General features: G+C 40.5%; 1 protein-coding gene across 4 annotated transcripts in view; it reads right to left on the bottom strand.

The window, feature by feature from the left end:
- The window catches only part of znf644b (zinc finger protein 644b), a 131,044-nt gene extending 120,941 nt beyond the window's left edge, over positions 1-10,103 (bottom strand). For 2 of the 4 annotated variants that reach the window (XM_039735564.1, XM_039735568.1), the window contains exon 1: positions 9,908-10,099. The gene's annotated coding sequence lies outside the window, so the exon portion shown is untranslated. Of the gene's footprint in view, positions 1-9,907 lie in introns of all 4 variants that reach the window. The other 2 variants (XM_039735569.1, XM_039735565.1) reach the window with 2 other exon arrangements.
- Positions 10,104-25,184: the final 15,081 nt, after the last annotated feature.

Here is a 25,184-nt window from a genome sequence, read left to right as displayed (position 1 = left end):
TGCCGTTATCTTTTTGGTTTTAGGTAAGATTGTAACTACAGTATCTTTTCTTTGTTTGTTGCATCACTTGCTCCTTTACAGTGTCTATTATTTTGAAAAGAGGTGGTCATCTTGGCTTTGTATGTAAGCTTCTTCCTCACAAGATCTTCATTAAATAATGCTGCACAGCTTGAGCAATTATGTGCACATTACGTCAAGATGTAATGCAACATTATGACTTGCATTAGCAACAACCAAACTTTAGTCTTAGTAGTTCTGTAACGCCAATATTTGAAGGAAACTCATTACTGCGTGCAATAAAGTTAGTTTGAAAGAAAGCAGTAAACATTCCTGTCAGTCACTTCCATAAACCGATAGGGAAAGCAAACAAAAACTCAAATTAGTAGACTTTTGCCAATAAAATTAGTCTTCAAAGTCTTGAAATCAAAAGTTAAAACCAAAAAAACAGAAACCTTTTCAGTTCACCTAACATAATGTCAGTGAAAGATATACACTTTAATAAAAGGACAACCATCTGTGTGTGTCTGTGTATCTGTATGTCTGTTCGGTTGCTCTGCCTTTGTTATATGCCATTTGGTATGGGATTCATAAAAGCAATGGTAATGTTTGTGATGCGCCATCTGATGGAATGAAAAAATACATGCATTGTATAACTACATGCATTAAAAATACATGGCAATAGATGGTGCACTGCAAACATTAACGCTTAATACTTTCAACAAACAGTAACTACTGGACAGACAGAAATCAATTTATCTTCCTCCTTAATAAAAGGACAGGTGTCTGTGTGTGTGTATCTGTGTGTCTGTCCAGTTGCCACTAATGGGAAGAAATTTTTAAAATAGGCAAAACATGTACATGAAGGATAAAAGACTACCAAATAAGGATATAAAAATAAGAAAATTGGTCTTAGCAGTTTATTTTGTTGTCCAACGTTATACTCCAACAACAGCAGCTTGGCAGCAAGTTTTTTGCTTCTACTAGGTCCTTGTGAACAATGTTTATAGCTGTTAATGTTAATGACTAATAATTTCCCATGGTCTGCAATGGAAGAGTAAACATGAAGATAAATGAACACATACAGTAGGAAACCAAATCCTCGACACAACTAGGTTAGAGGTTCTAAGACAGGCCAATGTGGTAGCGACCACTGATGATAATTCATGTCAAAAAGGAAGTGGCAAAAATGGGCAGCTCTTGTCAAAGAGGAAAAGGTCACCACAAGGGAAAGGGATTGGGTGCATATTATTATACCAGCCCAAATAGACAACACCTGTATTAAAAAAAAAAAAAAAGGTCTACATTGATTACTGAGATTTCAACCCATCTTAGACATGTAGCACAGCTAGTGTGTATATATATATATCTATCAAGGCTATCAAACCATATTAACCATTGACAAATATTGTCTTTAACACAGACAAGGAAAAAACATAGTGGAATAATATATATTGTTTTCCATTTAAATCATAGTATCATACCTAACCAAGAGGGCATTTTCTATAGCACTCAAAAAGTAGCCCTTTTGTTTAGCCGCTGAGGAGCAAACAGCACACATAAATTGTAAAATTTAATAAATAATACATAAAATTCACTTTTCACAGAAAATAAGCCAAGACAGGTGATAAGCTTGACATACTATTACAGTAGTACTAGGGTGATGTACCGTGTTAGCCATTATGAATGTAGACGAAAGCCATGTAGAATGATACCTTTTATTAGCTAACTAAAAAGATTACAATATGCAAGCTTTCAAGGCAAGAAGAAGAAGGGGCATGAGTTGCCTCAAAAGCTTGCATATTGTAATCTTTTTACTATTACAGCAAATAGAAAGCCACAAAATGAGAAAACCTGGACTTGGCATGTAACAAATTACTTGAATTTACAGCAGATTCCTAAACATCACACATGGCATATTTAAGTTTAAGAACTGTTGTTATATCTAATTTGCCTGCTAATACCCTTGGTTCTTTTTCAGTAAATACAATCATGACATTTCGAAATTAAAAAAGACTAAGCATGTGATCAACTCTTCAATTATCTTTAATTTTACTTCAGCTATCTTCACAAATAGGAAAAAATTACTCAGCTAATAGACAGACTCAATTCCAAAATTTGGTTTAAATCATGTATTTCCGACTGTTCAAATTAATTTTGAGAGAGACTTAAATACAATGAGCGTACGGATACCTATCCCAAATGTTTCCCGGATGCACAAAATCAATAAAAACAAATTTGTCAGACAGATGCTACCTAATAGACGCCCATGAACAGTAATGTAGAATATCTGTGATTTTGTCAGCTTAAAATGGAAGGAATAACAGAATATGAATGCTCATAGCTGTTGCTTTGACTGCAATTATCACTGATGGGAGTAGGCTATGGAGTATTTAGGTAAAAAACAGATGTTTGACAAATTCAAGGGGGGCATTCAATTGCTTATATTTTTGTCTGACTATAAGAGTCTCCCAGAAAAATACACATCTGAAGCACATCATTTGTCTTGAAAAATCTGTACCAATTGGTCTGTATTTGCTGGTGACAGTTAACAAAAATACTTAAGTTTCCCATTTTGCTTTCGTTTAATTGGCATGCTGAGTCACTACTGTAATCCATTATGATTTTCAATGCAGACATAAGACATAGGCCACATAAACATTGACATAAAATTTGTCGACAAGTGTAAATTTCCAGGTAATTCTAATTCAAGTGTTCAAACATAGGTCACATTTGTGTTGCATGCAACTGTATCGGATTTAGTATCACTTACAAAAGTGGTTGAAAAATTCCTATCTAAAAAGTTTTAATTCTATGTGTTTTTTTGGCTATTCACCCTTTTCTAATAAGATCAAAACTCTGTCAAATAAGAGTAAAAAAAATTGAATCGAACTACAGTATAAAAATAGCTTATGATGGTACAATAGAGCATTAATATTAACAAAGGATCAGCTGCATGTGCCCTAGTAGACTTGTGCCTGGGTTAAAGTTGGTTCATATGGAGGGTGCACTGGTTTTAATCATTGGCAGCAGAATGTTTTTTTTTTTAAAAAAACACTACAGGGGTATAAAAAAGCACCTCACACTTGACCATGTAATTACCCTTGGGGGGCACAATGGAAAGTTCATAGACAGTTGTAACAAATCGGAAGTACAAGGTATTCTCCTGGTCAGAGCAACACATTCACAGTGCAGTGGACGTGTTTTAATGAATTCCACCCACTTTATTCTTCATAGCATATTTCACATCTTCTGAAGTTGTGAGGGAACAGAACAAATAACTGAAGAATGATGGCGTGTTACTTGTTGGTCAAAAATACAAGTGGGAATTTCACTGTACTCTGCTCATAACAATACTACTATTACTACTACTAGCAAAATGGATTTGACCTGTGTTTTTCATAAGCCAATTAAGACCACAAAATTATCCCACTGTGCATAATCTCTTTATTATAAAAAAAAAAAATCCTGGAAAGGAAAAGCAGGGCAATGAGACGTGATCTTCTCGGAAGTTGAGACGCAAACAATATCAAATAAGAGCACGGCCAGAAAACACTCAGTCGTGTGAAGGCACGTAGCACACACAGATCCTGTGCTCTCAGCATATATCTCAGCACATATAAAGTGTATAAGGACAATACATTCTAGATGAAACATTAACGACTAAGCAAAGAAGAAAGAGCATGGCAGAGAAAAGAGACCCAAAAGCGCTGGATAGAAAAAAGGCAGATAAGAGATTATGAAAGCAGTGGAATTCAAAAGGCTCAAACAAACGATGGCGCGATACACATGCAGAGAAAGGTAAAGAATACGAAAGCAGTAAAATTCAAAAGTATTACAGCATCCAAGGCAGGTTGAAGCCTTTTTTGTTTTAAGTGACTATTAGGTCTGATTGAGGGAGAGCAGAGTACAGCATGGAAGACGGATAGCAGCACGACAGCAGCAGAAAGAAAGCAGATGATCTGACGGCATCTCCTTAGCATGCGTTCAGCCGCCGCCCCCTTCACAATGAGAGTAGCGTTATACGTCCTGAGAAAGAGATTTAACCACGCCCGGGGCTGGAAATAAAGGACAAGTATTGTTTTTACAACGTCACACTAGACAAGGCAGTGAGACATCATTTAAAACAAGTCCACAGACATCTAACCTAGCAGTTGTTGGATTGCTGTTGGCAGACACGCTTCATGTGCTCCCAGCTCTTAAAATAACAAGAGACAAGCAAAACGCGCAGCTCGCCAGCTGCAAAAAGCCTGCAGATGATCAGACTGCTTCTCCTTAGTGTGCGTTCAGCCAACCTAACCCTCGCCCCCCCACCCCCTTCACAACACAAGTGACAGAGATGAGAAGTGCCAAAACGACAGCCGCTGCACAGGCTTTGAAATGATCGATCAGCGAGAGAAGCAGAACAGGCAGCTCGCCAGCAGCAGAAAGACAGCAGATGATCCGACGGATCTCCTTAGCGTGCGCTCAGCCGCACCCCCTTCACAACATGAGCAGTGTTATACGTCCTGCAAGAAAGAGATGTAACAACGCCTGGGGCCAGAAATAAAGTATTGTTTTTACAAAAGTTTTAAAATAAAAGTGAAAATAATGCATACGTATCAATTCCCATGAAACTAACAATCTCTTTAAATTGTATATCCAGTAAACCAAACCTGGGGGTGGGCGAGCGAATCGAGCAGGGGGCAGAGTCCCCTAGTTTTCTATTAAAATTATACATACTTTGATAATGGATCACAACATAAACATACATATGTGATGTTAAATAGCATGAATGTAAAGGAGAACGTAAGAAGGGGATAAGCAGGTATAACTCTAAATATAAAGCACTCAGACCCTCTCAGTGTGAAGCACACTATATGAAAAACATTGATTCAAACAGATGACATCATTAAGCAGCTGCCTGTTTGTCAGTGGATTTATTTAAAAGCATTTGAAATGTTAGCATTAAGACGGCAAAGATACCAATTTTTCCAGTTTTCAGTTAAATCAGTGTGCTATATAAAGATCCTTAAAATTTTCAAAAGTGTTTTATAATCAGTTTTTTTGTCATTTAAGTTCTAAACACAGAGTGTGACACATGAGTGAATTTGACATAAATGTGATTGCCTTCAGATGACTGCTAAGCAATGCATTATACTACATATCAGCACAGTATTTTTACGAATCAGCATCATGCTCCAGTAATAACAAACAGAAGTGGCCAAGTACTGTTAACATGGTACCTTAACTAGCAATTCAGATTAACACGACCTACATGCCAGTGAACCTGGGGAAGTCAGAGTTAATACTGGATACCGAGTTATGCGATTAAAGAAATATTGAGTAACAGCTTCAAATAAGACATTAACATTGTTTTTGAAAAATATATTAGCCTTTTGCATGTTTGATTGCTTCTACAGTGTGTATTACTTCCTTTTGCATTATGTCAAAATTAACCCTGTATAGCAGTTTGCAAACCATCTCTTTGTTCAATGTGTCACAAGAAATATATGCACTAAAATGTTTGGCATTTTCGTCTATCACCAGTGCTACTAAAAGTCAAAACTAATACAATTCATTATTTGTTTAAGAAATGACTTTATAAGTCTGTCTTGGTTTACTTTGATATCAAAGGAAACATACATCTTTCCATGTATAAAAGGAAACCCAAAACCATCTACATTTCTAACTTAATGTATATAGCAAGGAGAATGTTAACCCTCATTAAGTCATTGAAAAAGTGTTTTTCTTCTTCATCATCTTCATCCTCTTGTCTTTTTCCTGGATAAAAATCTCCTGAATACAATATCTTATAAATCAAGCAAGAAACTGAAAATAGTATACCTCCATACATAAATGACCTGTAGTTTTACGAATAAGAGTAGTTGGGAACAATTATGTTATTATAAAGATCACATTTAAATCTAAACCTGAACAAAATTTGCCACAAATTACAAGTTAATTACCCATTTAAAGAAACTTAAGAATACTGCAGAAGATTTACTAGTAATGTCAAAAAAGTGAACATAAACAGAAACAGCAGATAATGTGTCCCAGAAATAAAGCAAATTCAAACCAACAAAAAACAATGTTTAGAAACCAGAACTAATGATAAGATGGAATTCTCACAATTTCAGATAACTACTCCAAGTAATACTTTATTTCACTGAAAACTTCAAAACAGGGTTAAAAAACGTAAATAGTAAGTAATTTTTATTGACTTAAATATCAATATTTTTATTTTACTAATAACTTTTTCTTGAAAATTACCCTTACCCAATGAATAATACCCTAAAAATGAAAAACTTGCCAAGAATATAAAAAATTTTGTTTTGTTCTTGGGGAAACGAAATCATTCTCTTGCATATCTTTGTGTCTTTTACATAGCATAACATTAAGTGATCAAAAACAAGAGGGTAACATTATTGCTGTAGGAACAAAAAAATAAATAAAAATAAGAGATTGAAGGAGGAAAATAAAGATTCCCAACAATTGCCTAAAACTTTAAAATACAGAAAAATAAATGTGAATGCAAGGTTAAAAAGCATTAACACCAATCCTCAATACAATTTACAGTGCTTTTGTTATGAAATGTGGATGTCAGCAGCCAAGAACCTTTAAACAGCAATAAATAAATTCCCTTCAGACTAATGATGAAGATTAAAAAGTTATACTCCCACATTAATAAGCATGTGATGCTTAAAGTGTGAAGCACACGAGGAAGTCAAGATCAACTTCAAGCCTAAAGACACAAAATGTCTGCTGAAAATATTTATGCAGTTCCATTTTCATGCCCTAGAGGGGAGTCTCTTCAATACTCCAGTTTTACTACTACCATTACATCTTCATACAGTACAAACCTTTCACAGTAGTTCTATTGCCATACTGCAAGATTTCATATTAAAAGAAAAAGTAATGTGGGTTTTTGCACACATTCCATTAAAGAATCTAGCACCCCCAAAAAATAAAATAAAAATGTCCATTAAACTTTAAAATCATATGGTAACAGGAATTTTTCAATTAACTGAAAAACTATGGGACTATAGGCTGAGGTTTATCTCTTTGTAAAAACAGGCATTGCAGCCCCATGAAATGCACTTCATTTATGAGATACACAAACTTGAAATTATGAGCAGTAAGCCAATAAACTAAAGCTAGCACTTCACCACAAAAATCTGCAGGTGATAGAAACAGCACAGCATGTCTTCCAAGGCAGTCAATGAAAGAAAACACCAAATAACTCTAAACACAAAGGTCCTACACCCCAAATTACAACACACTACCTGGTCAGAATTATATTTTACAAAAAAAGCAATGATAGTTCTCCAAGTGTAACAATGAAGAAAATTCAAATGAACTAAAACAATTACTCAGACTAATTTCAAAATGGTAAGTTAATTAAAATGAAAACATGTGAATATGGCATCTTCTGCAAAGCAATCATTGGCTTTCCATGATTTATTCAGAAAGTTTGCCTATCTTTAGTGAAAAACATCAAATAGAACATGTTATATCATCCACTAAGATTTAGTTATGGCAAACAAAATGTACTACTTATTTTTTTTTCTCTATTTCTAATAATTATCTCTATGATTGTCACTTTTGAAGTCAGGCAGTAAAACAACAGAAAATTAATGACTGGAGTCCAAGAAATAATAAATGGTTTAACAGTTTGCATTTACTTTTTATAGGTAAAACAAACAGAATATTCTATTCAAGAATGTAATCTCATTACCTGACACTTTCTAAATTTCAACAATACATACGTGTTTTGGTTCTGTAGTTTATGCTTAGGGTCTATGGGTCAGATAATGCAGGAAAGCACCATTTATGGGATACTGAAATGTGCACAACTCCTTGCCATAGAATCTGTGAAAGGTGCACTCAAAGCAAGAAACTTCCCTTTGAATAACTTACCCCTCTTTTCAGATTAAAAACCGTCTGTGAGAAATGACTGGAGCCATATTCTTAAAAGGAAGTGCTGGCATTAAACACACACACACACAGAGAAACAAAGAAGGCTGCCTGATACGTGATAGTGGGTGTTATTTGATGGTAAAAAATACCCATTATGTTATTTTAAAGAATAAAAATGTCTGATATATAATTTCGGTCATTCAGTCTTTGGTCTATCAGAAATGTAAAATTCCAGGAACTGCATACATATAACTTAAACTACTGTCCACATTTGGACATTAAAATGAAATACAACACTAATGGACCATTGAATTCCTAAATTCTTTACAGTTTGTATTCACCACAACCCAAAACTGCTAACTTTTTTAACTATAGTAGTACTGAACTAATGTTAGTGGGTTAGCTTAACCAGTAAAAACAACAGACAACGTACTGGTAATCAGAAAATACTGAGGTCAAAGGTATGTGGCCTTCCAAAAAAAAAATGGAAACACCATTCCACTAGTAATTTTACTCAAATGCAGTTCACCAAATGTTTCATGTTTAGAGAACACATTATCTGCAGTCATTTTCTTGGAATAAAAGAACAAAAAAAAGCCTTTCTGAGGACCCCACCTTCCTGGTGTCACAAACTGGCTTTTCATCAATTATTGTTTACTACTACATGGACACATGAACTGAGGTGCAGAATACAAATCAAATAATATTTTTGACTTATAGGCATTCCTCTCATTTCAATTAAGCTGTTTTGCTGCAAAGCCTCCTTAAATGTAAAATGGCTGCCTGTCATGAAAGAAAACAGCCCCATGAGATCATATTCTGGCAATTAAGGGAAAATGGGAGCTTCATTTCCTTCTGTACTGTACTACATTGTACTTCAGAACCAGTTTCTGTTGCATTTAATATATAGTACAGGTAAAATACTCAAAAATATATTGTAAATCAAATATTCAGCATCCAGTGGCCTTTCAAGAAAAAAATAACTGCAGTGTTTTAAATTTGCTTGGTAATGTTTCATATTAATGGACCATCCCAACTAAATGATTAGGATGGAGGTGTGCTCATTGCACTAATCCAATACATTACTGTTGGTTTATATTAAAAAGTTGTACCATCTGGTAGTTTTTACTGATTTTAAGGTCTGAACGGTCTGGGAGATGAATCAAACAAAAGAGATTAATCATACTAAGTGTTCAGCTGTGCTGCAATTGCTAAGTGGTGCATCCCACTCAAATGAAGACCAAAGACATAGATCCAAATCAAGCTGACAGTTTTTACCCCACTCTATCCTATTTTGTTAGGTTTACACTGGCATCTCTAAACTATGGTCCATCAAATGTCAAGGTAAAATTGCATTCAGATGGATATCAACACACAAGTGTCTGTTAATCCCCAAATTAATTTAAAGATACACTCAAGGTGTCAGATCAGAGGTGAGAGGGTATGAGTGACTTTTATGGATGGGTCAAGTTCAGGACCTGCCCTGTCAAACCCTACGCCTGAAGGAAGGATGCACAGGTAGTTTTGAAATGTTCATTGGCAAACACCACCCCACCAACATCTTTTTATGCTCACACCATTGCTATTCCATCGAGATGCCCGTGTCCATTTGCAAATGCCAAACCAAAAAAGTCAAAACACTCAAACTGGTGCCCACATTCCTGTGGTGGTCGTGATGCTGCTGCGCTTTTCTCTCAAGCTTTTTTTTTTTTTTTTTTAAGCCCTAACCAAAAAAGTTTCTCGCAAGCCGGTTCCTGGACACGAGTGGGATGGCCCATATCCGCCGATCGGCCTGAGGCATGGGGAATGGGGTCGGTGAGGAGACCTTCCTTCCACCCAAGCCGCCAGACATGTCGTTTGCTCCTTCTCTGGTGCTGTTGTTGTGTGCCGCCGTGTCCATTAAAGCCCCATACCAAAGCAAGGAGTCAACCGAAGAGGGACGCGGTCTACTGGAAGAACGCCGATAGGAACCCCAACATCTCAAATTGCTCTAGTATAATTGCGAACCTACCTTTCCTCTTCGGAAAATGTAAACAGTATGGTTATTAATCGCTACACTTGATTATTGTTCGCTTTCGTCCTCCATCCATTTCACAGCCGCCATTTTGCCTGCTATTCTGCAGGCTTGCTCATTATTGGTACAGGGACATCCACAAATACAAGCCGAGTGCCAAATGTCTCTTCCGTCCTCGGAGATAACACATTCGGATATCATATTAAAGTTACTCTAATACTGATTAACTTTTTCCTTAACTATCTTATCCATATTTTCTTCACGTTATTGTTTAGCCTCTTTTGTTGCGCCTTTAGTAACGTGACACCCCCATTTCGAAAAAGTGGAGCCTTCCTGACAGACAGCAGGAAAATTCTTGGTTTAAAGTGGCAGCTTGGAAGACTGGAAACATGGTGGCAGCTTAAAGCTCTCCTATCGATTTTTAACTGATCTCCAAATATATGATTCATTCACCTGCCCTTAAATCACCAGTTGAATCATGTTTGCAAACAGTTGTGCATCTCTTGTGTTGGGAAAAACTGTATTAAATGATCTCAATACCTTACAAGCCTTTTCAAGTTACAATTATTTTCCACCATTCTGAGGTCTATATACCCCATGCTAAAATTAAAAAAAAATAAATGCATTTCCAAGTTGTTAACCTGTGTAGCTATTTCAATGATTTTTCATTATTGTCTGAAAGGATTAATATATATCAGCAGATAAAATATTAAGGCCAGAACAAAAGCAAAATGAGTAAAAAAAGATTTCTCTGAACTGTACTGTTTTTGATCGTATGTTTCTTTCTGTTGTCCGGACACAACATTACATCAAGAGTTCTAAGGCTGATGTAACAAATCCACTATTGCATACACTTACTACTTTGTGTGCCTCATCTTTTGTGGCTTCTAGAAAATACAACTCTTACAAATACAAAATACAAGTCTTATTGGAGATAGTCATACTCTGCATACACAGGCCTAATGCTTAGCTAGGAGAATTTTCAGCATGAAGTAGAACCAAAGCCATTCTTGTTTTAATTCATAAGCTAATTCAGTGTATCTCCAAAAGTGGAATACAACTGGATGATACAAATGAACTCATCTTCCTTTTGCTTACCTTTTTAAAAGATAAGTCAAGAAAGAGGAAAACAAGTTATTGTGTATTATATTTTTTGGTACTTAAAAAGACATTATTGAAACATTTTTCTTTTCTTTTTCATTAATATTTTTTATCTTTCTTTGTTTTTATTTGCTTGCAACAGGGAAAATGGCTTTCGGAGCATTAATTGACACTTCTCAAAGGAACAGTTGCAGTTAATAAAGAAAGAACTGTGATGGTGTCAGAAATATGGTGGGAAAGAAAAAAATACAGACATGCTGTACATTAATCAGTTTAGTACAGTACATACCAATCTGTTTATATATGTGTCAGTTATGATGTACAGTTGTGCTTGAAAGTTTGTGAACCCTTTAGAATTTTCAATATTTTTGCATAAATATGACATAAAACATCATCAGATTTTCACTCAACTCCTAAAAGTAGATAAAGAGAAAACAGACAAATGAGACAAAAATATTGTACTTGGTCATTTATTTATTGAGGAAAATGATCGAATATTACATATTTGTCAGTGGCAAAAGTATGTGAACCTTTGCTTTCAGTATCTGGTGTGACCCCCCTTTGCAGCAATAACTGCAACTAAACGTTTCCGGTAACTTTTGATCATTCCTGCACACCGGCTTGGAGGAATTTTAGCCCATTCCTCTGTACAGAACAGCTTCAACTCTGGGATGTTGGTGGGTTTCCTCATATTAACTGCTCGCTTCAGGTCCTTCCACAAAATTTCGATTGGATTAAGGTCAGGACTTTGACTTGGCCATTCCAAAGCAACCTCTTTTTTCTTTAACCATTGTTTGGTAGAACAACTTGCGTGCTTAGGGTTGTTGTCTTGCTGCATGACGCACCTTCTCTTGAGATTCAGTTCATGGACAGATGTCCTGATTTTTTCCTTTAGAATTCTCTGATATAATTCAGAATTCATTGTTCCATCAATGAAGGCAAGCTGTCCTGGCCCAGATGCAGCAAAACAGGCACAAACCATGATACTACCACCACCATGTTTCACAGATGGGATAAGGTTCTTATGCTGGAATGCAGTGTTTTCCTTTCTCCAAACATATTGCTTTTCGTTTAAACCAAAAAGTTCTATTTTTGTCTCATCCGTCCACAAAACATTCTTCCAATAGCCTTCTGGTTTGTCCATGTGATGTTTAGCAAACTGCAGACAAGCGGCAATTGTTTTTTTGGAGAGCAGTGGCTTTCTCCTTGCAACCCTGCCATGCACACCATTGTTGTTCAGTGTTCTCCTGATGGTGGACTCATGAACATGAACATTAGCCAATGTGAGATAGGCTTCAGTTGCTTAGAAGTTATCCTGGGGTCCTTTGTGACCTCGCCGACTATTACACGCCTTGCTCTTGGAGTGATCTTTGTTGGTCGACCACTCCTGTTGAGGGTAACAATGGTCTTGAATTTCCTCCATTTGTACACAATCTGTCTGACTGTGGATTGGTGGAGTCCAAACTCATTAGAGGTGGTTTTGTGACCCTTTCCAACCTGATGAGCATCAACAACTCTTTTTCTGAGGTCCTCAGAAATCTCCTTTGTTCGTGCCATGATACACTTCCACAAACATGTGTTGTGAAGAGCAGACTTTGATAGATCCCTGTTCTTTAAATAACACAGGGTGCCCACTCACATCTGATTGTCATCCCATTGATTGAAAACACCTGACTCAAATTTCACCTTCAAACTAACTGCTAATCCTAGAGCCTCACATACTTTTGCCACTCACAAATATGTAATATTCGATCATTTTCCTCAATAAATAAATGACTAAGTATAATATTTTTGTCTCATTTGTTTAACTGGTTTCTCTTTATCTACTTTTAGGAGTTGAGTGAAAATCTAATGATGTTTTATGTCATATTTATGCAGAAATATAGAAAATTCTAAAGGGTTCACAAACTTTCAAGCAGAGCTGTAGATAGATAGATAGATAGATAGATAGATAGATAGATAGATAGATAGATAGATAGATAGATAGATAGATAGATAGATAGATAGATAGAACTTTATTTGTCCCCAGGGCTTTAACACATTTCTAATATACATCGAATGTCTAAAAGGAAAGAAAAGTTCTGATTTCACAATTAGAGTTGCATTGAGGAATTATACAGATGTACTGCCATTGGTATAAAGGAGCCCAAGTAACATGTCTTGACACACTTCTGCTGAATAATTTTTTGGCTTGAATTACTAATTGTGGGGTGGCGCAGTGGTAGAGCTGCTGCCTCGCAGTAAGGAGATTTGGGTTTGCTTCCCAGGCCTTCCCTGCGTGGAGTTTGTATGTTCTCCCTGTGTCTGCATGAGTTTCCTCCCACAGTCCAAAAACATACTGGTTAGGTGAATTGGCAATCCTTAATTGTCCCTTGTGTGTGCTTGGTGTGTGTGTGTGCCCTGCAGTGGGCTGGCGCCCTGCCCAGGATTTGTTCCTGCCTTGCTCCCCGTGCTGGCTGGGATTGGCTCCAGCAGACCCCCCGTGACCCTGTGTTAGGATATAGCGGGTTGGAAAATGACTGACTGATTACTCATTGTTAGTGTGTCAGAGAGAGGATGTGCAGCTTTGTTCATAATGACAATCAGTTTTGTTTTTATTGCTACCATCTCCACAGGGTCCAGAGTGCATCACTTAATTGAGCCTGTCTTTTTAGTTAGCTTTTTGATTTGGTGGGCCTCGCTTGTAGTGATGTAACTGGCTTAGCATACCACAGCATAGAAAATCACACTGGCCAGAGTTGTAGATGTAAAGGATGTCACTACCCACATTAAAAGAATGTAGTCTTTTACGAAAAATGAGTCTGCTCTGCCCTTTCTTATACAGTCCAGACTGTCATTGATGGTGGACCCCCCGAAGTACTGCAGCAATTCACCATTGCTATGTTTGTTTCCTGAATGATGACTGGGCCTAGACACTCTGATATAGTGAAAGTGAATATCCTGTTTCTTGGTGATGTTGCAGACAATTCTTTCTTTCTTTCTGTATCAAAAAACAAACTTCTCCACTTAACCCCTACAAACGTATACATACATACATATATATATAATAGTGGCAGTAGGGGGCACTAGTGCTCCCTTGAACCCTCAGGTACAACTCCAGACACCGGGTAAAAGTCCAATACTTTTTATTATTATTTTCCTCAGTGCACCAAGCACCCTCCACACTACTCATACAAAACTACTAAACTCACACAATAAACCATTCCTCCTCGCTCAGACACTTTGCTCCTCTCCCACCCAGCACAGCTCAGTGTCTGGACTGAGGCACCGTCCTTTTATAGCCCCTGACCCGGAGGTGTTCCTGTCCAATTAGACCACAGTTCCTTTTTCCTTCCGGGTCAGGGCAAACAGTCCTGTTCTTCACCCCGGGAGCACGTCGTTCCTTCCCGTCACGTGACCGTGACGTACTCCCGGGTTATAGGGCATCACAGAGCCCATAAGCCCCCCCACAGCGACTCCTGGTGGTCCCCAAGGTATCCAGCAGGGCTGTATATAAACACTACAAAGTCCATAAGGCCCTGCTGGACCGCGGGGCACGATCCTGCTGTTGGGAGAACTCCTCCTGGCGGCCTTGGGTTAAGGACCGGCATGGGAAGCCGGCAGTTCTCCACAATATATATATATATATATATATATATATATATATATATATATATATATTGGACTATGGTCAGCCAGTCATCCTGGCCAATACCCCCAGGCCACCAGGTGGAGCACTCTCTGCAGCATGGAGGTGCCCCGAATGCTAGCAGAGAATTATGGACATTGGAGTTTTCATCCACAAACCGGGCCCCTAGAGGATGCTGCAGGGAGGCCCAGGGACTGTTACATGCCCTATAACCTATGCCCTATAGTACGTCTTAGTTACAGCGACAGGGGAAATGACATACTTCCGGGATGAAGAAAAGAAGATTTTTTGATCTGACCCGGAAGTGCTAAGAAGTCACATGGACTGAGGGTTTGGAAGCACTTCCAGGTCATGGACTATAAAAGATTATGGGAAATCCCAGATGGACGAGCTGAGCTGGGTGGCAGGGTGGCAACGCGTCTGGGAGAGTGGAGGAATTGTATTATTGATTATTGTAATGTTTATTTATGAGTATTGGAGAGAGGAGGGTGCTTTGTGCACATTATAGTAATAATAAAGTCAACTTTTGGACTTTTATCTGGTGTCTGGCGTCTGATCAGAGGGTTAAAGGGAACGACAGCGCCCCCAATCTGTCACTATATATATATATATATATGTATATATTCAGTATATATTTTATTAGTGTAGTTAGAACAGCTCCACAAAAAAACCTGTATACAAACTGGGTTGTCCCATTTAATGATTTCAAATCCAACAAAAATAAACACCTTTGGGCATACTATCCCTCAAAATATCCATACAAAATAAAGTAAATACATTGGCTGGTTAGCCAGTGATGATAAGTTAATTTCTCAGGAGCTACTTTTGGCGGGTAACTCTTGCCAAAAATAATGCCGCCTTCCAGAAAGCCCAAGTTTCTATGGTGAGTGAACTGGAAGGGGCGGAGTCAGCTGCCCTCACTGAGTGGTTTCTTGGCACTGTGGAGAGAGAAGGAGATGTTAATGTTAGTGATACCCTCCCCTCTAGTCCTGGAATGTTATTAGATACCTTAGCACATCAAGCCATTGTCTGTGTGAGAAAGACAATTCATGTGCCACCCATGTCTGTGTGAGGTTTTCTTTGAGCATTACTATTTTCCTTCCATATCTCCACCACTGTTTCCTTGTTCCATCATGCTGGACTAGAGTATTCTCGTATTGTCTGCATGGGGTTTCTTTCAGGTATTTCAGTTTTCTATCCACATCTCAGAAAGCATGCTGATTGGGATATTTAGCAATTAAAAATTGATCTGTGTGTGAGTATATTGTAAATGTTGGTATATGTCTGATATACAGACACTTTGCTCAAGACTGTTTCCTGCCTTGCACCCAGTTTTGCCTGGTTGGACTCCAGCAACCTGTGACCCTGAATATGATTAAGAGGGTATAAAAATGTTATGTTACAATTTAATTAGCAATGTTTACTCTTTTATCTCTTGTATGTATAATTTATTTATCACGTTTTAATAGTTTGTTATTGCACAATGATGACATCATTTGTTCTGTGATTTTGATAACACATGCTAGAAACATGACTTACATGTATGTATGTGTGTGTAATGTCATTTTATTTAAAAACAATTTGTGCGCTGCGCTTACTTATTGTCTGAACTATGTTTCAAAGTATTGACCTTAGTACTGTATATTGACTCCTACTCTAAATATCTCTACTAGTAAAATAATATCCTTTTTTGTCCACTTTTATGGGAAAATCAAATCAGTGACAACTAGGGAACATATAAATAGGAGGAATCTCCACCTAGAAAGCTGAAAATCCTGTTGGTACTATGGAATTTTTAGTTTTTAGTTTTTTTAGTTTTTTTTTCTAGTATATATACAGTTAGGTCCATAAATATTTGGACAGTGACAACTTTTTTCTAATTTTTGTTCTGTACGTTACCACAACGAATTTTAAATGAAACAACTCAGATGCAGTTGAAGTGTAGACTTTCAGCTTTAATTCAGTGGGTTGAACAAAAGGATTGCATAAAAATGTGAGGCAACCAAAGCATTTTTTAACACAATCCCTTCATTTCAGGGGCTCAAAAGTAATTGGACAATTGACTCAAAGGCTATTTCATGTGCATGTGTGGGCAAGTCCATCGTTATGTCATTATCAATTAAGCAGATAAAAGGCCTGGAGTTGATTTGAGGTGTGGTGCTTGCATGTGGAAGATTTTGCTGTGAACAGACAACATGCAGTCAAAGGAGCTCTCCATGCAGGTAAAAGAAGCCATCCTTAAGCTGCGAAAACAGAAAAAAACTATCTGAGAAATTGCTAAAAATATTACGAGTGGCAAAATCTACAGTTTGGTACATCCTGAGGAAGAAAGAGAGCACTGGTGAACTCAGCAACGCAAAAAGACCTGGACGTCCACAGAAGACAACCGTGGTGGATGATCGCAGAATCATTTCCATGGTGAAGAGATACCCCTTCACAACAGCCAACCAAGTGAACAGCACTCTCCAGGGGGTAGGCATATCAATATCCAGGTCTACCATAAAGAGAGGACTGAATGAAAGTAAATACAGAGGGTGTACTGCAAGGTGCAAGCCACTCATACGCCTCAAGAATAGAAAGGCTAGATTGGACTTTGGTAAAGAACATCTAAAAAAGCCAGTGCAGTTCTGGAAAAACATTCTTTGGACAGCTGAAACCAAGATCAACCTCTACTAGAATGATGGCAAGAAAAAAGTATGGAGAAGGCGTGGAACAGCTCATTATCCAAAGCATACCACATCATCTGTAAAACACGGCGGAGGCAGTGTGATGGCTTGGGCGTGCATGGATGCCAGTGGCACTGGGACACTAGTGTTTATTGATGATGTGGCACAGGACAGAAGCAGCCGAATTAATTCTGAGGTGTTCAGAGACATACTGTCTGCTCAAATCCAGCTAAATGCAGTCAAATTGATTGGGAGGCGTTTCATGATACAGATGGACAATGACCCAAAACATACAGCCAAAGCAACCCAGGAGTTTATTAAAGCAAAGAAGTGGAAAATTCTTGAATGGCCAAGTCAGTCACCTGATCTTAACCCAATTGAGCATGCATTTCGCTTGTTGAAGACTAAACTTCAAACAGAAAGACCCACAAACAAACAGCAACTGAAAGCCGCTGCAGTAAAGGCCTGGCAGAGCATTAAAAAGGAGGAAACCCAGCGTCTGGTGATGTCCATGAGTTCAAGACTTCAGGCTTCATTGCCAGCAAAGGGTTTTCAACCAAGTATTAGAAATGAACATTTTATTTCCAGTTATTTAATTTGTCCAATTACTTTTGAAACCCTGAAATGAAGGGATTGTGTTAAAAAAATACTTTAGTTGCCTCAAATTTTTATGCAATCGTTTTGTTCAACCCACTGAATTAAAGCTGAAAGTCTGCACTTCAACTGCATCTGAGTTGTTTCATTTAAAATTCATTGTGGTAATGTACAGAACCAAAATTAGAAAAAAGTTGTCTGTGTCCAAATATTTATGGACCTAACTGTATATATATATATGTATATATATATATATATATATATGAAAGTAAATGAAGACACAAGAAATGATAAAGATTTGGGGTTTCCGTCCCCGTATACTGTTACACAGTATGCAGAAATTATGGTCAGTTTTGCACATTCGACAATCGACAACTATTACATAAATAGTCGGACAATTTATGGGGTGGGAACGGAGGTGGACGTGGAATGCTGGGAAGGAGCCACGGTGGTAGATGGTTGTGACATCATCAGATGGTGACCAGAGGGAAACAAAGGGAACCCAGAAGTGTTTTGTGGTTTAGCGAGTCTGGGTGTATTTATGGCAGTGTGGCTTCATTCTTCCCGAGGGAACAGAGAAAGAGAGATTAGTACTCTGTCATTGTCCTCTGGCACGAAGTTTCACGATACGTGTCAGGTCCTTAAGCTGCTCCCCATGCACTTGTGCGTGACTATATATATATATGCACAGGAAAGGCAGATAATGGGCTTGAAAGATGGTAATCCCCCAATGGACCAGAGGGTGGCAGTGGGTATTAACCCTTTCTTTTTTCTCCTGCATACCACCCAAGGGTAATTCAACCTGGGCCTGTCAACATCACTACTGGTCCTGGGCCTAATGACATCACTCCCTCCAGCCGACCTTAAAAATGCCATTTTGTTAGCAATGAATCAGGTCTGTTTTGGACTGAAGTATGCAAAGACCTATTGATCATTTTATTTGCTCTTTTTCCAGACAAATCTTCAGGTATATGGGGTGGGTTTTTCTGTGTTCCTCTCTTTTATTCACAGTGGTGTAGTCAGCAGGATTTTGCTCCAAGACAAGCCAGGAGCAGGAACTAAGAGTCAATCTGATGGCAATGAAAATGGGGCTCCAGTCCATAAGTGCCCAGGTAGGAGAGTACTGCACCTGGAATTGGCAAGTATGAGGCATGTGCAGCTGTTCAAAAGGACAAGGCACAGGCTCCTTCCCAGGTATTGTCATCTGTACAAGAGGGTGATGATTTTGAACATTGTTTCTTGAATTTTGAACACACAGCCACTAGGTGTCGTTGGAAACGTGTGGAATAGGCTAACAGAATTCTTGAAAGGGAAGGCGCAGGAGGCTTATTATGGTCTCTCGGAGGAGATTGTCACCTGCTATGACCTCCTCAAGGCAGAGATCCTTGACAGACAAGGTGAATCCCCAGACCAGCAGGCGAGGGTGTGTCATGAATGAAGATTTGCCCCAGAGTGGCCAACCCATTTTTGTCGTTTTTGCATGTCCTATCAGGAGTTTCAACTGTGTCAGATTCTGAAGAAGAACCATGCTTTTCTGGTTCCCATTCGCCTTGTTGGTATGCCATTTGAATGTTTCGGGGTCAATTTAATTAGACCTCTAGAATCCTCGGGTAGTGGACATAAATATATCTTAGCCCTTGTCAATTTCACCACCCAATATCCTGAAGCTGTCCCTCTGAGCCATCACACGGGAATTAGTAGGGGTCTTTGTGAAAGTCAGCATCCCTAAAGAAGTTCTGACATACAACGGGGACGTCCTTTACCTCAGAGACGTTCAGGAAAATGGCCAAATTACTTAACATAAAGCATCCATGCCGAACCAGGCGAAGGCAGAGTGCATTAACCCTTTCTCTTTTTCTCCTGCAGACCAGTTGCGGGAAATTCTGCCTGGCTCCTATGATGTCACTTCCAGTTCTGGGCCTGATGACATCACATCCTGTTCCAGCCTTGATGAAATCACTTCTGGTTCCAGCCCTGATGACCTCATTTCCTCTGCCAGTCTTTAAAACAGCTATTTTGTTACATATACATCAGTTCCATATTGAATTCAGTAAAAATTTGCTTTGCCAGCAAACACCTACAATACACAGGGTGGCTACCCCCAAACCTTTTTGTGTCTTTTTTGTCCTTTGTTCTGACAGTGGCATAGTTGGCAGGATTAATTGGCTCCCAGATGTAGTAGGAGCAGGACCTGAAACACTACAGGGAAGAAACTCCATCCACTAATAACCAGGTGGGAGAGTACCGTACCTGAGTTGTCTAGAGTAGGACGCTTGCCACGATTCAGAAAGACCAGGTGCAAACACCATCCCCAATGGCTATACTTTTACAAAGTAAATCCTAAGGGGAGTACACGGAAAGGGCCCACAGAATTGGGTTTGTCCAAGAGGGGGAGGCCCAGGGGACTTATTATGGCCCCTCGGGCGAGAGTATCACACTCCCCACCAAGGCAGAGTCCTTGGATAAATGTGAGGGTGTTCCAGACCAGCAGGTGAGAGTAATATGGCAATAGAGAATTGACCCAGAGTGGCTAACCCACTTGCAGGCATTCTTCATATGGGCCAAGGCTGGGCGCTGGTTAAGGCCAGAGGAAAACAACACCCGCCAAACAGTGGAGCAGGTTGCCTGCTACTTTTTCCTGAATAGCCTTCCAAAGCATATCACCCAACAGGTCTGGGGACAACAATATAAAAGCATTCTCGATCTAATGGAACTCATTGAAATGCTTAGAGTAGCTTCGCAATCTGAGAGGACAGAACTGTTCCTTAGTCAAACCTGGACAGAACCCATCCTGACTTATTGGCCCAGCTGTCGGAGCAAGCAGCTAAGTCCCCAGATTCATGGGCATGTTTTCGTCTTGGTAACAAAGGGGGTTGCAGGGAGATCAGGGAAGAAAGATATTGTGCACTCATGAATCCACTGGCCTCTCCATATATGGGAGTGGTGATTATCAATGGCCACAAAACTACCACCTTGTTAGATTTCGGCAGCAACATTTCCATTGTTGCCCACCGATTTGTATTTCCATGACACTGGATAAAGGGTAAGACCAGTCTGACCTGCATTCATGAGAAAAGCCACTGGTACAGGTCCACCTTATGTTTCATCAGTTACAAATGGTAAAAAATCTAACCATAACGATCCTTCCAAACACTTCATTCCCGGTGATTCTGGGGCAGGAGTGGTCTAAAAGTAAAAGGAATTCAACACATTCCACTCTGAAACCAATTTTTTGCCTAGTAATGGATGGGGAAAATATGTCCCCAGCTGCCTCCACAGCATGTAAACAGCTGGCAAAGACAAAAGATGTGGCCATTCAGTATGACGTGGTGAAATCATGCCCCTCGAGGTTGGCACAGACCCTCTCTCCCAGTTACATTTTCAATTTAGAGAAACCCCGGCTTCTTTTAAAGGGGAACAATGGAATGACAATTCCCTTAAATCTGTGAAAAATGCAGTAGTTCTTATCACTTCTGGGTGTAGCCCTGATGACCTCATTTCCTCTTTAAAACTGTCATTTGAAACAAGCTGAAACAGGAAGGAATTGGTTGTCCTCTGCCAGTTCAAATGAAAGTTTGCAGGCTCACTGCGTAAATGTGTCTGTCACCCAATGGTTTATGCAGGGAACATTTAAAACCAGCTGCTTACTTGGCTATAGACTCACTTTCTGTCATCTCTCCTCCAGAATGAGTCTGTTTAATGAAGGAGACTATCTGTTCCTTTAATTTGACGAAGAGAGCAATTGCAGGACAACTGACAATATCACTTCTTGTTTGATGTGTTTGTGTGTACTGATGTGACAGCTCCCCTTTGAATGTGTTAAACCTGGACTCTCTTCCTCTCTTATGCAAGACTGTGACCTCCACATCCCAATATACTGTATAAATCCATAACAGAATGAATAATTAAACACATGGAAAAGGATTGAATGTAACTCAGGGGTTAATTAAATGTAACATAGCGTAAAGCACATATCTTACAGGAGATACCAGCATATTTTATGAAGGTTAGAATGAGGTAAATAATGGGAGAATCAACACAAGTCAGAAAGTACTAGTGGTGTTAGTTGGTTGGAGGAGGTAATTTAGTTCTGCATATAAAGAATAATATAACGTGATGTGTTAGATGAGGTGATGTAGTCAGAGAAAATGATGAATTGTTTAATTGATCACTCACTCCATGGATTAAAACATTTTTGCATAACTCTGCGCAAATAAGAAAATGTTTTGCATTCTCTTGTGGGCTCTGTGACTGCCTTCTTTCAAGATGAAGGAAAGCTTTTTTCATAACAGTACCCACTACCAGGAGCTCGGAAAAGGAAGCTGAACTCATTCAAGGGGAGCAACAGAAAAGGAGTGAGACGATTGCTACCCCCAAGAATAAGCATAATAATCATAATAATTATTTGCATTTACTGTATATAGCGCTTTTCTCACTACTCAAAGCACTCAGGAATTGCAGTTTAAGGGCCTTGTTCAAGGGTCCAACAGAGCAGAGACCCTTTTTGGCATTTACGGGATTCAAACCGGCAACCTTCCGATTGCCAGTGCAGATCATGCTCTAGTCTAGTGGCTAATAGAAGAGCCTGCTAAAAGAGCAGAGGCCACATTAATATGGAGTGCTGTCCCAAAGGTAAATCTTTTGGAAGCATTAAAAAGAGACAGAGAGAGATGAGAGAGAAACAGGATAAGCAGAACTGGCAATAGGCCACAAAACCTTCAGGCTGAAAGGTGGCAGCATGTAGCATCTAAAGAAAACTGGCAACAGATTGCCTGTTTAACAAGCCATGGAAGCAATGGAGAGCAGAAATCGCTTAGTGAGTGTAGCCTTTCTAACAGAGCTGGTAGCTTGACAGTCGACTGAGGGATTCAGCACTTTAAGGGTAATGGGGTATTTATAGGTTTCGTGATACAGGCTGGCAAAATCCCATCACCACCTCCTCGCGGTGCCGGCTGGAAACAACGACCCCATGGGAAGTTGGCCAACGGTGAGGGTCGTCGACGTCAGGCGGAGCGACGCGCCGATCGACGGACCCCTCCTCAGTCGCATCATATGCAACAACGGCTCAACATTTGGACGATGATGCTAGGGCGTCCCTGCAGGCGCGCGCCGCCTCGCCTGAGCGACGTGAGAAGTGGACGAAGGCTACCTGCCCAAGGACGGGACAGGCTAAAGAAGCAAGTCCGACCACGACTACGATTACGGTGTGGGACCCTCAACATCGGCACCATGACCGGAAGAAGCCGCGAGTTGGCCGACGCACTCAAGACCCGTCGTGTCGACATCGCCTGTATTCAAGAGACGAAATGGAAAGGATCAAAAGCCAGAGACATCGGCGAAGGCTTCAAACTGTATTACAACGGCGCACAAGCACAAAACGGCGTGGGAATCGTGATCTGCCAGAAGCTACAAGACAACGTCGTAGAAGTCAGCCGAGTCTCAGACCGCCTCATGTCACTCAAGATCGACACTGGCTCAGCCGTGCTCCGAGTTGTATCGTGCTACGCGCCCCAAACCAATTGCCCCGACGACGAGAAAGACCGATTCTGGGAAAGCCTCGACGCCCACCTACGATCATTTGCCCCCGAAGAACACGTAGCTGTCGGTGGCGACCTAAACGCCCGTGGGTCAAGAGCGAACCGGATCTAACGGGTCCATGGGGGCCAAGGACGAGGAGCCCGTAACGACGATGGCACACGAGCGCTGGACTGCGCAGAGGCCCATGATTTCGCCATAGTCAACACTTTCTTCAAAAAGAAGCAAATGCATCAGATAACATACTCCAGCGGCGGCCGAGACACCCAGATCGACTACTGGCTCTTTCGAGGTGTCACTTCAACTTGGTCCGTGACGTAAAAGTGATCCCATCAACAAACGTCGCCCCCCAACACCGGCTGTTAGTCATGGACCTACACCTAGACCTTGGCCAGCGTCGAATGGTACGAACAACAACCGCCGAAAAGATCAAATGGTGGAGACTCGGCGAGTGGAAGCAAGAGCTTACAAAAGAGCTCGCCCGCATGGACGTGGACCCTGACCAGCCAGTAGCGGACAACTGGGATGCCATCTCCAGCCAGATCTCGAAGCTGCGTCCGCAACCCTTGGACGGACGAAACCGGGAAGAAAATTCATCGATAAACAAACATGGTGGTGGAACGAAGAAGTGCAAGAACCCATCAAAGCGAAGAAGAAAGCCCTGAAGAAGTGGCTCCAGTCCAGAGACGATGAAGACTACCAACAATACAGAACATCCAAGTTGATGGCGAAGAGTGCTGTCGCAAAAGCGAAAGCGGCTCACTATAGCAAGCTCTACGAGGAGTTGGACACGCCTGGAGGGGCGAACAAGATCTATCGCCTTGCCAATATGCGCCATCGCTCGACCCAGGATATCGGCCAGGTCAAGCATATCAGGACGACCAACACCTAGTCTTACGGGACCCGCCCGCCATCCTCCAGCGTTGGAGCGATTACTACTCCAGAGTGAGCAATGAAGAATTCCCACACCCGCCGATCAGCAGTGCCGACCCCGTCTCTGGCCCCGTCCCGCCAATTACCATCGCAGAAGTCACAACTGCTGTCAAGAAGATGAAGAACGGAAGGCGACCGGACCTGATGACATTCCTGCTGAAGTGTGGAAGCTGCTTGGGCAACGTGGAGCCGCGACGCTATGCGACCTCTTCAACCAAATCGTCAGAGGAGGCGAAGTCCCCAAGGCCTGGACCACCAGCATAACAGTGCCCATTTGGAAGGCAAAGGCGGCGTGGCGAGTGCTCCAACTATCGCCCAATCCGCCTCCTATGCCACACAATGAAGATATTCGAGCGGATCTTGGACGCCCCCCCGCCATATCGTCACCATCACGCCAAATCAATGCGGCTTTGTCAAAGGCTGTGGAACAACCGATGCAATCCATGCCGCCCGCCTTCTACTGGAGAAACATCGAGAAAAGAACAAAGGTGTCCATATGGCCTTCCTGGACCTGGAGAAAGCGTTTGATAGAGTGCCTCATGACCTCATCTGGCATGCGTTACGAGCGCACGGTGTACCAGAAGCATACGTCAACTGGGTCAAGCTCCTGTACCGCAACGTCACCAGCATGGTCAGGTGCCCAGTGGGAACATCACCGCCCTTCGCCATCAATGTGGGCGTGCACCAGGGATCAGCGCTATCGCCGCTCCTGTTCATTTTGTGTATGGACACAGCAACGGCGGACCTCCAGACCCCCCACCCATGGACGCTGCTGTATGCGGACGACGCCTTCCTCTCGGACGAGACACGCGAAGCC

The sequence above is a fragment of the Polypterus senegalus genome, chromosome 14, assembly GCF_016835505.1.
Source record: "Polypterus senegalus isolate Bchr_013 chromosome 14, ASM1683550v1, whole genome shotgun sequence".
NCBI classification, from domain to species: Eukaryota; Metazoa; Chordata; class Cladistia; order Polypteriformes; family Polypteridae; genus Polypterus; species Polypterus senegalus.
This window is presented reverse-complemented; position numbering and strand designations above follow the sequence as displayed.